Source organism: Notechis scutatus, chromosome 1 (assembly GCF_049901735.1).
Source record: "Notechis scutatus isolate UNSWTSFEM ecotype Mainland chromosome 1, rNotScu1.2, whole genome shotgun sequence".
In the NCBI taxonomy this organism is placed as follows: domain Eukaryota; kingdom Metazoa; phylum Chordata; class Lepidosauria; order Squamata; family Elapidae; genus Notechis; species Notechis scutatus.
Window position 1 is genome coordinate 44105674 of NC_142009.1, and position 11996 is coordinate 44117669.

Sequence of the window (11996 nt, forward strand, 5' to 3'; positions counted from 1 at the left end):
AACAATGTTTAGAAGGTCCTTGAACATTTCCTATGGCCCTGGGTGAGGGTGGAAAGGCAAGGATTTTGTATGCTAAATTGAAGGTATTTCTCTAGATACCATATTTGCCGGCGTATAAGACGACCCGGCGTATAAGACGACCCCCACCACCACCAGAAACGCCCTCCAGAAATCCCGGGGCTGCAGCGGCAGGGCGGAGTGCCAGGGGCTGTGGGAAGAGCAGGAAGGCTGCAGCCTCGGGCGGAGCGAGGCGGCGGGATGAAGCGGAGCGGCGCAGGGGATCCGGGAAGCCAGGCGCCTTCACTGCGTCCAACAAGCATCCGAAAGCCGGCAGTGGATATGCCGGCGTATAAGACGACCCCCACTTGGAGGCATGTTTTTCGGGCAAAAAGTCGTCTTATACGCCGGCAAATACGGTACATATCATTCTTTTTTTGGTTTTTACCATTTTAATGTTATTCACCACCCAGAGTTTTCATGAAGTTGGATAACTTTCTGAATTAAATAAATAAATGTATATGAATCATGATATATATAATATATATAAAACAATGTCCTTTTGGTGGGTGGGTGGTGCATTTATAGAGATGTAGAGATCTTCACCTTTAATAGAATAGAATAGAATAATAATAATAGAATAGAATAGAATAGAGTAGAGTAGAGTAGAGTAGAGTAGAGTAGAGTAGCGTAGCGTAGCGTAGCATAGCATAGCATAGCATAGCATAGCATAGAATCGAATAGAATTCTTTATTGGCCAAGTGTGATTGGACACATAAGGAATTTGTCTTGGTGCATATGCTCTCAGTGTACATAAAAGAAAACATACATTCATCAAGAGACAAGAATCTTAAAGTACAACACTTAATAATAGTCATAGAGTACAATAAGCAATCAAATCATATTAGGAAACAGTTAATAAAAATATAGGATACAAGCAACAAGTTACAAGTTACAGTCATACAGTCATAAGTGGGAGGAGATGGGTAAAAGGATGGGAGGATTAATAGTAATAGTAATGCAGACTTAGTAAATAGTTGAACAGTGTTGAGGGAATAATTTGTTTAGCAGAGTGATGGCGTTCGGGAAAAAACTGTCCTTGTGTCTAGTTGTTCTGGTGAGCATCATTTTGAGGGAAGGAGTTGAAACAGTTTATGTCCAGGATGTGAGGGGTCCATAAATATTTTCACAGCCCTCTTTTTGACTCGTGTAGTATACAGGCCCTCGATTGAAGGCAGGTTGATAGTAATTGTTTTTTCTGCAGCTCTAATTATCCGTTGAAGTCTGTGTCTGTCTTGTTAGGTTGCAGAGCCAAACTAGACAGTTATAAGGTGCAGCTGACAGATTCAATAATTCCTCTGTCGAACTGTATCAGCAGCTCCTTGGGCAGTTTGAGCTTTCTGAGTTGACGGTTAAGGGGTTCAATGCCTTCTGTGAGCTTAAGTATTTTGGGGTATTCTAATTTAGAAGAAAGAAAATGACAACTAAGGGATAATCTGGTGAAAGGCTTATAAAAATCACTCTTAGTTCAGATAACAGGATAGGTTGTTTTTTTTAAATACTAGAACTCTTGTTGAAATCAAGTGGCAGCCAAAAAAGTTGACCCATTTTGAATATGCATCAAATTTGCCATTTCTGGTACGGGGACATTTGTATCTACTCATCAATTGTAAAGCCCCACCCTCCTTTCCTATCAGCCTTCATTATCTAAAGGGAGATTTAAATCAGGCAGTCCTTCAGGGAAAAGCAACCCTCTCCAACCATGGGCTTTTGGTCACCTCCTTCTCCAGATCAGTCAGCCGGCCAATCTGGAAGCTGCAGTTCAATCTGTTCATAGGACACCCTGTGAAACAAGGCTGAGCTTAAGAATGCTTTTGAATATTGATTACCATTGGTGAACTGGCCATGCGAAGTTTTGGATGAGAGCAGCATTGCTGCTTTTAGCCCAATTTTAAAAGAATTATCTGAAGCATCTGGTGAGTAAAAACCTATTAATAACTAAAAGAGAGCCAGTTTGGTAGAGTGGTTAAGACATCAGGCCAGGAACCAGGAGCCAGCCAAGTAATCCTGGACCAGTCACTCACTCGCATCCTTAGGGAGCAGGCAATAGCAAGCCACTTCTGAAAAACCTGAAGTTCTACCTGTTTATTATGTGTGTCACAACTTTGGTCGGAATCTGATTGTACTATTCTGCCACTGCTTTGACTTTTTTAATCATACTTTATTTATTTGATTTGATTTGATTTGATTTGTCAATTGCTTACAAGATCATAGGTATAAGTATAAACATAGTTATGAATACATGGATACATATAAGAAAAATAAAAGAAACAATAGGAGAGGGACAGTAGGCACGTTGGTGCGCTTATGCACGCCCCCTACAGACCTCTTAGGAAAGGGGTGAGGTCAACAGTAGACAGTCTAAGGTTAATACAATATAAGAATAGAATAGAATAGAATAGAATAGAATAGAATAGAATAGAATAGAATAGAATAGAATAGAATACTTTATTGGCCAAGTGTGATTGGACATGCAAGGAATTTGTCTTGGTGGAAATACTCTCAGTATACATAAAGAAAAGGTACATTCATTAAGAATCAAGAATCATAACGTACAACACCTAATGATAGTCATAGGGTACAATCAACAATCAAATCATACGTGGAAACAGTCAAGTGGGAAGGGATGGGTGATAAGGAGTGGTGAGAATTAGAAATGGTGGTAGACTTTAGAAGAAACCTTCCTATACTGCCACCTCTTACAATACTAGACAACACAGTATCAACAGTAGAGACCTTCACATTTCTAGGTTCTACTATACCACATGACCTAAAATGGACACCTAACATCAAAAACATCATCAAAAAAGCACAACAAAGAATGTTCTTTCTGCGTCAACTCAGAAAGCTCAAACTGCCCAAGGAGCTGCTGATACAGTTCGACAGAGGAATTATTGAGTCTATCATCTGCACCTCTATAACTGTCTGGTTTGGTTCTGCAACCCAAGAGGACAGACACAGACTTCAGATGATAATTAGGACTGCAGAAAAAACAGTTACTACCCACCTGCCTTCAATCGAGGACCTGTATACTGCAGGAGTCAAAAAGAGGGCTGTGAAAATATTTACAGACCCCTCACATCCCGGACGTAAACTGTTTCAACTCCTTCCCTCAAAATGATGCTATAGAGCACTGCACACAGAACAAATAGACACAAGAACAGTTTTTCCCCGAAAGCCATCACTCTGCTAAACAAATAATTCCCTCAACACTGTTCAACTATTTACAAAGTGTACATTACTGTTACTGTTAATCTTCTCACCGCTCCTTATCACCCATCCCCTCCCACTTGACTGTTTCCTAGTATGATTTGATTTTTGGGGTTTGGGGAAGAAACCACAGAGTCAGGTAGAGTATTTCAGACATTGAACACTCTGTTGCTGAAGTCGTATTTCCTGCAATCAAGTTTGGTGCGGTTAACCATGAGTTTGTATCTATTGTGTGCTCTTGTACTGTTATAGTTGAAGCTGAAGTATTCATTGACAGGTGAGACATTGCAATATATAATTTTATGTACTATACTTAGATCGGACCGAAGGTGGCATAGTTCTAGGTTTTCTAGGTCTAGAATTTCAAGTCTGGTGGCATAAGGCACTTAGGATACCCCTGAACTAATTTATTATCATATCCTTTATGAGAGTTGAAGCAAAAATGAAAAAGCAAGTTACATATCTCAAAAAAAGAAAAAAAAGAAACTGTGTCCTGTACACCAGATGATAGATTTTCTGTCATTACCTCTTTCTCGGGAAACCAAGATCATAAATCCCTAGATCAACCCTGAGCAACCCCCTTAGCCTCCAGGCAGTTCTCAAACTCTTTGTGGCATGGCTTTTTGAAAAAACAAAAACAAAATTCCATATTCATTGGATAGGAAGGAGTGTCCCCCCCCCAAAAAAAAAATAATTACCTGTAAATCGAGAAGCCATCTTATATCCATAGGTAAAGCTGGAAACTTTAAAGAAACAAAGGAATTAACAAAGGCTTGGAAACATCACCATTGCAAAGAATGACTGTGCTTCCAGATTAGCCTGAGCTTAATTGCTGGCTGGGATCGGCTGTTTGGTGAATTCCCCTTTTTGGAATTCTCAAACAGGGCTTTGGCTCCCTTTTGTTGCCTTCTCTCTGCTGTTCTTCTTAGCTTATGTCCATCCAGTCTTGCTCCTCCCTTTCTCTTCCCTTCCCTTCCAAATATAGCTATTCCTCATCCTTGCCCTGCTCTGATCTTTTGTTCTTTTTGGCCGTTTCTCCTGGAAGAAGAAATGGGAGTGTGTGGGCATGTGTGTATATAATTCTTTCCGCGGGTGTTTTCTGTATGAGACAACAGTTGGCTTATGCAGAGATCAAATCATTTTATAAATAAGGTGCCTTATTTGATAAGCATTTAATTTCAATTAATAGTTTTTAATTTAATTAACTGACTTGCTTTGCCCTGGCTCTGCCTTTTGTTGGGGGCAATAATATAAACATATGCACAGACATTCCTGTGTCACATGCATCTTTGTTGGGGGAGAATGGCTTCAGTAGCAGCCTTTCTCCTTAGGACCAGCTTGCTGCCTGAAGCCATATATAACCTCCACTGTCATGGCTCCCAAGAAACAAGAGAGGCCTCTTAGGGAGACTTTGGGTTTGTTATATTGTGACACCACTTTTAAAATGCTGTAATTTTTAATTAATATTTTAGTTATTTTAATTTTCTTAGATTTTGCCCATGTTGATGAACTTGGTACACTTCACACCAAATAGCTGGATTCAGGCACACAAGTTTTACAAATAAATAGATAAACCTTTCTGAGATCAACCCTCACAACCTCACTTTGTCCCGGAGAGATGCTCTTAGAATTCCTAGCCAGGAGAGGCAGCGCCCATGTTGACTGGGAATTCTTGTCCTGCATATCTTAATGATGCTAGTTTGGTAACTGTGTTTCTCTTTCCACAGATCTATTCTTATGAGCTTCATAAATAAGAATTTTGTGCCCTACACCAGTCCGTCCCTCACCTGGCGCGCCGGTACGGCATTGCTGGGCGCCGCCTTTTTTGTGAAAAAGTGCCGGGCCTCATTCCCAATGGCTTCCCCGAAAGCTCTCGGGGGCGCCTCTTGTGAAGCCGGTGAGCCTACCGGCTCACGGAGCACCTCAAAGGCCCCCAGCCTGGTAGGACTTGTTCCGGAGGGCGGTGCGGTCAGGTGGTTGGGGCCCGCTACACTATATGTCAACTTGTTATGCAATCTTTCCTGATGCATGAAGCATGAGCAGAAAGTCATTCAATCTATGAGAAGAAGTGGACATTTTAATGGATATGTGATCAGATTTGCTCGTATAGTATAAACAAGCCAGTTCTCAAAGACTATCTTGTTTGAACATACATGATCAGAAAGGTAGACTTAATGACTTATGTCTGCAAAATATTTATATCAAAATAGAAGCCTGTTTACAAAATGAACAAGAAAAAAGGAAGCCAAATCACCTGCCATGATAATCAGTTATGCTGTTTAAGCAAAGGATATATCTACACTTGTTATACCCTAATCCAAAGATCTATTGCAGGAGTTTTTATACTTGCAAAACAAGTAAAGGCCCAATTGGCAGGCTGTGTTATACCATCAAAAACTTTTGCACTATTTTCTTCCTTTACTTCATTTCTACCCACTTGACTTGATGTTCACTACACTTCTTGCTATCAAATTCCGCAGTATGGAGAAAAAACTAAATTTTGGACATGATGAAAAAAGATTTATTCAGATGATTATCATGGGTTATTAAAGTTGCAAAAGGGAGTGGGCATTATCTTAAACCCTTTTTGGCAGTACCACTTTTTCTGGGCCACGGTAGATACCTAGTTTGCTTTCAAACTGATAATCCTTCTTCCATTCAAATGCATAAAGAGCAGATTACACATTTATTTTTGTAGTTAAGAAATAGACCTAGGTAAGTAAAATTAACACTGAACCATTAACACTTCGTGGAACAAGCTGCAGATAACATTTTAAGCATCATTTATTTCAATGAGAGAATGGCTCATCTACTTAACACTTTCCACTGGAAAATGGAAATCAATGCGATTCATCATGTATATGAGTAGGTTATCACCTACTTTAGCATCCTCTCTTTGCATAAAACATATGCTATTACATTTGAAGCTTTGAAGTAGTTTTATAAGGCATCTCTACATAATATTGAAGTAATTATATGAAAAATAAAGGTTCTCTAAAGAATCTCTCTTCCTTTCTGATTCTTTTATCATTGCTAATGTGACCCCGTCTCCATTTGATCTGTGTCCTCCTGGATTTCATTGTAGTTTTTATTACTCTTGGAAGCAATCAGCTATTCAAATGTCACCCCAATTGATTGACATGCCTCAGATATTACAAACTGTATTGGTTCACCTGACAAGACCAATGGTTCAAGAGGGAACTTTTTGAAACTTTCATTTCTAGGCATCCTTGTATTTAGATTGGTGGTAACTTGTTATATAAACTCAGAGTTTTTTCAATATCTGATGTTTTCAACAGAATAGAAAGATGGCCTTCCACATAACCACACTAGGCTTACAATAAGCTTTGCACTAACCAACTTGCTACCTTCCAGATGTTGAGAGGTACAAATCCATAAAGATTAGGGTTTCTATGTGGTGGTGTAGAAAACATGTTGAATTTAGCAGTTGGCAGGAGGTTTCTTGAGTGTTTGATGATGAAATTAATGACAATTTCAGTCCAGGCCTTTTGGATGTGAAACTATAATTCAACTATATAAATAAAATTGGCCTCATGTAGCAGGGATTCCTCCTATACAGTTTAATTAGCTCAAAGTTCTAAATCTAGATGGAATTGCAGACAATGCCACTTTGATGTGGATAGAGGTAGACTGGGAGCAGGGAAAGTCATTAATATAAAACGGAGGTGTTTTGCTGATAATCTAAACATCTTTCATCTTAAAATAATACAGCTTTGTTTAAATAAAAAAATAAATTAATTAATTACATAAATCAAATTAAATTAGTTTAGCTTGCTTAAAAAATAAAACCTTCTTGTAAAGAAAGGAACAATGTGTTTCCTAAAAGAATGGTCAGTTTTAATCAATAGTTACTAAGTTTCCAAGGAAATAGTTTAGAGAGGTTTGGCTTTCAGTTTAAATTCATAGTGGTTGAAAGAATAACTAAAAAATTCAGTTTAATAATTTGAATTTTAAGCTCCAAACACATTTCAGTGTTAACTCAGTAGAAGCTCTCTCCTTATGAAAAAAAAAGTTAAGTGTTTCCATATGTGAGTTTACATTCAGACTTTAAAGGAACACTGAAATCTTTGTCTAAGGCAAAAGGGAGAATGTAAATGAATTTTTTAAATGGAATATATTGATGAAAAAATCAAGCTAGATACAGTAGAACCCTCTACAGTATGAACACATCATTATTGTAATGCTGTAATTTCCAGTTCATAGTGCTGGAGAGACTATATTGACTACTGCTAATGTGAATCCTCAGACTTTTTGCAATCTTGGAAATATTGCTGTTCTCAGTGCTGTTAAGACTTTTCTCAATGAAGTTGGAAGGAACACACAATTTAGTAGCACCATAATGGTACAATGTTTCAGTGGAGTTCCAAGCACTATGCCCAAATTCTTCTTTAAATCAATAAATTTATCTAGAATTGAAAGCATATAATGTAGCTGAAGTAATTAAATGTGGCACCTGGTACAGATGCATCTCATATGTTAGGATTGTTGCAATTGAACGTTCCAATATTTGGTGTTTTTTAAAGTAAATGCAAAATTTTCAGGGTTCCAGCAGAACCATGGCAATAGTACTGCCACATGCCAAGTACCATATGTGACATTAAAGGGTTGATTTATTGTCTGTGTTTGGAACAGAAATTTGTCATTTTGGAACTGAAGCCCATTGGCATTGTTATGGCAGTGATGCATTAAAACCCAACCCTGATGCTTCAAACACTGGATGCCTCTCTAAAGCATTTTGTTGCTTTGGCTTTCTGCATTAAGTTTATTTCTGTCCCAAAGATTCCATTCACTTGTTTTATTTGTTCTCCTTAGTGAAACGCCCAGCTTGACCCAGCAGTCTCAATCTCTTTAAATGTGTTTATATGATAAAAATTGAAAGGATTCAAAGACACCTTCTGCAATATGGGTCAGTTCTGTATATCTTCACTTTCTTAATTTACCCAGACAACAAAAGGGGAGAGGGGGAGAAAATGGGCCAAAGAGAAAGTGCAGCTAAACACATTATTCTGGAATATATGTTTGCTATCACTGAAGCCAAGTCACCCACTGATTACAACCTAGTCTTGACCTAAAAAAAAACCTATGTTCTTTACCCAGGCAGCAACTTACAAGGGAAAAAAAAGCAAGCTATTGCCAAAAGGAGACTTTAAGGCAAAAATGACAAAAGTATGATCATTTAAAAAAAACAGATAAACACAAGCATATTAGGAAAATAATAAGATGGTGGATCAAGGAGGACTGTTATTATCACTGACAGGGCAAAGCAGAGAATAAAAATTGACTTCTTAACTGGAACAGAACACAGTGAAATCAGATGAATTTTTACAAGATTTTGCTTGAAAGAACTGGAGAAAAAAAATGTTTCACGCCCCTACTAGACCTCTTGAGAGGTTTCAAAATCTATTCTGGAGGAATGCCACACTATATAATTTTATTTGAACACAATGATCAACAAAATATTGAAAATAAACAGCTTGAGATAAGTAACATTGACTACCCAAGTGTAATAATTATCCCAGAACAAATTTCAGTGTATTTTTTTTAGTTCAATTGAGTCCACAATTTCTGTTGCTAAGTGAAACACTTGTTAAATGAATTTTGCCCCATATTATGACCTTTCTTGCCACATTTAAGTGAATAACTGAAGCTGTTTGTTAGTAACAGTTATTAAGTGAATCCATTGATTTTGCTTGTCAGAAGGTCCCAGAAGCTGATCACATGACCCCAAGGCATTGCAAATATGAGTCAGTTGTCTGGCATACGGATTTTGATCACATGACCACGAGGATTCTGCAATAGTTGTTAAGTGTGAAAAATGGTCGTAGGTCACTTTTTCAGTGCTGTTGTAACTTTGAACTGTGACACCCAATTACAACATGAACTGTTGTAATTCGAGGACTACCTGTACATGGAGAAGCCTACTTGAAGTGGAGTCCGTTACCTAGCATCTTGGGTACCCACTTGCAAAAAATCCCAATTTGCTTCTGCATGCAAATAAATTGGAACTTCTTTCTCTGCATTAACACATTTTGTTCAAAGATACCTAATGAATTTCCCAGATTCTTCAACTGTCCATCTTGGCAACAACTCCAATTATAATCACCATTTTAATACTTAAGATGTCAATAGGTACCTTTCTGTTGCTGTTGCAATGTCATTAAACATGCTTTCCCTTATTCCCTGTAGATTGCTATGAAGTTATTCTGGGCTTGGAGAATATTCTACACTATTCAGAGAAAAGTTAATAAAACTGCTTAGTGGGAGAGCAAATCATTGTCTTTCATTGGGCCACTGACTCCTGATTATCAAAATAAAAATGTATGGCAAATTAATGAGCTCTTCTATATTTTTAAATCAGACATCAAATGTAGAGTTCCTTTGCCTGATCATTTTTTAACGATTAGGAAGATAGTTTGTTTCAGATGAGACAATATTCCTTCTGAAGGAAAATATGTATATTTTGGGGGCTGTAGTTGATTCTACTCTGTCACTGGAGCTCGCATGATGGCAAGTGGCAAGGGAGCTCACAGCCAACATAGCTGGCTCTATCAGCTATGATACTATGTAGACTGATACAGACCAGGTTCAGTAATCTCATTAGGGTATGTCATAATAAGGACCTCATTTTCACAGACGAAATTAGCTTTCCAAACCAGACCATCCATTTGGATTAGCGGTCTCCAATCTATCAATGTGATGGGTTCTCCCCATCCCTACCCACTATATCTACCTGTGTCAATTAGAACAGCTCAACTTGGTGCTTTGTGTGGCTTCAACGAACTAAGTCATTGTTCAAAACTGGAACTGGGTCTACATAATTTCTTTATTGCAATGGACAGTGCACTGGGGTCCTGTTGAACTTACCGTATATGCCGGCGTATAAGGCTGACCCGGCGTATAAGACGACCCCAACATTTCCAAATTCTCAAAATATAGTTTGTTATATACTCGCTCCCTCTTCCACCACGCGCATGTTTTTCAGGGCAAAAAAGTCATCTTATACGCCGGTAATGGGGGTCCTGCAATGAGTACAGAACACTTTAATCCAATTATTAGATAGGACCTTTGGGCCTGAAAATACTAGACTGGCTATTTGTAAGCTATCAAGCCCAAGTTAAGGTGCTGACATTGCCATATCCAACACCACCTTGCCCACCCAAGAGGCAAATGTAACTCTTACAGTGTAAGTCAGGAGGAGCGTTTCTTGGTGGGCTTGTTTTAAATCACAAAAAGTGTGCCTCTTTATCCAAATGTCTCCAACACATACTGCAATACATTTGTTTTAATTTTTGTATTTAGGTTAGATGGTTTTATTGATATAAAATTTTACCTAGATCGCTCTGCCAAGTTTTGAAACACATACATATCAGCAATAATACACAGATAGTACATGTGCATGTATATAGAAACAAATAAACAGATACATATAAGTACCTATTCCAGAGTGCAAGCCTGCCTGTTTGAATAAAAAAAAGTTCCATTATAGTGGGGCTTAATTTTTAGTTTCAATTCCTTCACTATGTCACAAATGCTCCTCTATATCAATGAAACTAGGAGAGGTTGTATTGAGCAATGCAGTTCAGTGGCACGATTATGCAGATGGTGTCCAATTGTATTGTACCTGTACATCTAAGCCTGAGAAAGCTACTCAAATTCTGGAGACCTAATAGTTACTTGCCTCCTTAACCATAAACTCTGTAGGTGGTATTTGCTTCCAGATTTTACCACTTTTCCTAATATAGCCAGCTGTTTTAAGGATAATTTCAGCATGTGTTGTCTTTATTTGAGTATTTGTTCTGAAGAAATATATGTACAACAACAAAAAAGCAAGGTTATTATTCTTGGACACTGATGCCATATTTGAAAAGGAACTTGATTTCAAACACGTTGGGGCTATTAAAAGGAAAAGGTCTCTATTAGTCAATCTGTCTCAAAAAAACAGAAGTAATAACAAACATCACTAAATAGTATAAAATCCAGATCATATGCACTGTACTAACAAGTCAAACAGAAACATAAGTAAGGTTTATCGGTAAAAGCATTTAAAACTATATCACTAGGATCTCACAGTAATATTGCCAGAAATTCACAGTAGAAATTATTCTGAACAGAATCTGAGATTTGAATGGAGCACCATTTTGTTTTTACAATAAATAAAAAATATTGGTTTTAAAATTCAGAACTTCAGAATTTATATATCATTCCAGTTTCAACTCAACTGATTATTTCTTTTTCTGATGCAATATAAAATAAATATTAATTATCTGGAAGAATATGAAATTTCCAGTTGTTAAAAATGGAGCCAGTAGTTTTTTTAAATGAAACGAACAACAAAATGACAAAAAATAACCCATCTTATTTTAAAAGTGCTACAGATTACTTTGAAGGGTAAAATCTCTCAACGCTCAAAGACATTATCTCAAGGAAAGGAATCTTATATTTCTGCAGCAACCATTCAGCTGCAAATTATTTAAAAGTTTTGTCTGGTCTGTATCCTGTCTCTCCTCCAAAAACTCAAATAATACAACCTATATTGTCTCATCACAACCATTCTATGGAACAAGTTAGCTTGTCTAACAAATCTATATTGATTTATTAAATTTATTTGCTGCCTATTTTACCATGGGACTACTCCAGGCAGCTTACAATTATAAAACAGAGAAATAAAAAGTGTAAACACATCAGTAGCAAAGTAATGGAATATATAG